Source organism: Echinops telfairi, unplaced genomic scaffold, assembly GCF_000313985.2.
Source record: "Echinops telfairi isolate 266 unplaced genomic scaffold, ASM31398v2 ScPeMD7_12;HRSCAF=54, whole genome shotgun sequence".
NCBI classification, from domain to species: Eukaryota; Metazoa; Chordata; class Mammalia; order Afrosoricida; family Tenrecidae; genus Echinops; species Echinops telfairi.
Window position 1 is genome coordinate 1,790,417 of NW_022103909.1, and position 2,867 is coordinate 1,793,283.

Consider the following 2,867-nt stretch of genomic DNA (forward strand, 5'->3'; position numbering starts at 1 on the left):
AAAAAAAAAAAGCAACTAAATTTAATCCCTTACATCCACAATGCTGCAGTAACTACACTCACCTCCACCTCGGAGTGGGCACACAGCCAGCCACTCAAGCTAAACAGGGGTGAGGAGGTGAGTGGAAGTTCACCCACACATATATCCAGGTCTGATAGAGCAGCAGTTCTCCCCCTTCCTCATGCTGCGACCCTTCCCCTCATGTGGTGGGGACCCCCAACATAACATTATTTCCGTTGCTACTTCATAACTGTCATTTTGCTACTGTTCTGAATCTGGCGACCCCTGTGAAAGGGTCGCGACCCACAGGTTGAAAACCACTGATATAGTCCATGAAGACACTATTCTTCAAAGCTCCTGGGTGGCCATCTATAGTTCAATTATTGGTTTCTCCCTATCAGAAGCCAAGACAAATGAAGAAAATTAAATCAAAGGCACTTGGCAACGATCCAAAAGGTCGAATGAACCATGTATCAGGCCACTACCATGACCCTGAACCCAAAATAACTAGATGGTACCTGGCTGCTCCTGTGTCTGCTCTGAACGAAATCACAGAGGGAAGCCTTGGGTTCACCCCAAGCCCCAAACTCACTGCCATCCAGTGACCCTATAGGACAGGGTAGACTGGCCCCTATGGGTTTCTGAGACTGTAACTGTACAGGAGCAAAAAGCTCCGTCTTTCTCTTGTGGTTTCTAACTGCCCTCACCCCAACCCCCTTGGTTACCAGCCCGACTCAGAGCCCACTATCCCTCCTGGGCTCGAGCCTTGGACAGAATGGAAGAAAAACAAGGAACATAACTCATAATGCATTTTTTTTTTTTTTTTAAGGAGAAGCAGGCTTACTGGGCTTATGGAGGCTAGTGGAACCCCCGAGACTCTGGCTCTTAGTCACCATTCAGGTCTGAAGAGAACTGACCTCCATGGATCAACTTTCGGCCAAACAGTAGTACGGGGCAAGTGAGCACGCCATCAACCCAGAGATCAGAGGAGCAGTATCTGCCCAGGGATAAGGCTCTGAAGGCAGGCAGGGAGGAAGTGGACAGAGTGCTGCTCCCTTGGGGGGGTCACATCAACGTCACAAAAGGTGGGTGAATCGTGGAAGGGAAAACCAATTTGCTCTGTATACTTTCGCCCAGATCACAACAATAAGTGTGAAGGGGGGGAAAGTGCTATTGAAGCTGAAAAAAAACAGTTCTGTTCTAGGAACATGTTAAATGTGAAGACCTAGGGGCAGAATACATGGGCAAGATTTATGGAAAGTAAAATGACGTTTATTTATCTGCAAACTGATCTAGCCTGTCTCCAACTCCCTAAGAATCTCTTCTAACCAGAAAGTGGTTACCTTCTGAACATCCTGTTATTCTCTGAACATCACTCTGTCTTAATAGTATTTTACCTAATACTAAATAGCACCCTTCAGATTGAAAAGTCTTCGTTTTCAGTACAGCACCCATCCAATTAAAGTATTTGGCCATCAGAGCCGGTATTAGGTATCTTAAGACATGCTGAGTCCGGTTGGAGAAAATCAGGTTGCGAGTAACTTTACTGTCTTCCTCCTCTTGACATTTGGGACCACTTTTTATAAAACTTACATGCACTGTTAACGCCCCCCCTCCCCCCGCCCGCTATACAAATGATAACTATTTCGTTGCAGAAAACCTGGGAAACATAAAAAGTAAAAACTCTCTATGAGCCAAAGAATACCCAGAGAATTACTGTTAAATAGTTCCATGTTCTTTCTTTACCTGTTCTTTAAAATAAAACAGAAAACATTTGGGTCACGCTCTCTACACATATTGAGTCCTTCTGAATGCAATCCAGTCATTTATGCATGATTTCACAGATACACAAAATCTTAGCTAGCAACAGAACCTCATGGATGCCACAGAAGCCTCCGTGTAGCATCTCCATACAATTCCTCCCTACGCTCCTCAAAGGCGTCGGTTGCTAGCCACGAGATCAGCAGTTCAAACCCACCACCCACTCTGAGGGAGAAGGACCAGCAATCTGCTTCAATAAAGATCACAGCTTCAGAGACCCTATTTAGGCTCCATATGAACGGGAACTGACTAAGTGGCAGTGAGGTGGGGGCTTTGCTCCTGGAAGATAGCCATTACCCTGAGTTAGGTATTTCTCATTCTTTTACATGTTTTTACATTATTGCCACATATAGTTTTGAAACTTTGTTTTAATGGAAAATACTGCTCAGATCCCGAAACTTACTTTTGGCTCACACCTGGTTCAGCAATCGATTCCTATACACATGTTGTCCTCTAACTCAGGTATTTTTCATTGCTCCCTAACAGTAGTTCACTGTCTACCACAGTTTATCCATCCTCTTGTGGACGGACCTTTGTTTCCACCCATTGTGTACCATTATCGACAATGCCGCGGTAAATACTCTTGCCCTAGTTGCTATGTGCCATTGTGACAGAATTTCGCTTGGACATATTCCTTGTAGTATAATTCCTGGACTCTAAAGGATCAACCCAGGAGTCTTAGTGGGACTGTGGATTAGACATTGGGGCTGCTATGCACAAGGTTGACAGTTCAAATACGTCAGCTACTCTGAGGGAGAAAGACGAGGTGGTCTGCTCCCGTAAAGATCTACTACAGTCTCTCTAGTCACTCTGCTGGCAGTGGGTTTGGCACTTGGAAGTAAAACCAACCCACGGCCATTGGGTTCCTTCCGACTCATGGCTATTCCACGTGGGTCAGCGTAGCATCGTGCTACGTGGGGCTTTCACTGGACGATTTGAGGGAAGCAGATCAGCCAGGTCTTTCTTTTGAGGCACCTCTGCATGAACTAGACCCTCCAACCTTTTGGTCAGCAGCTGTGTGTACTAACTGTACCACTCCAGCACCC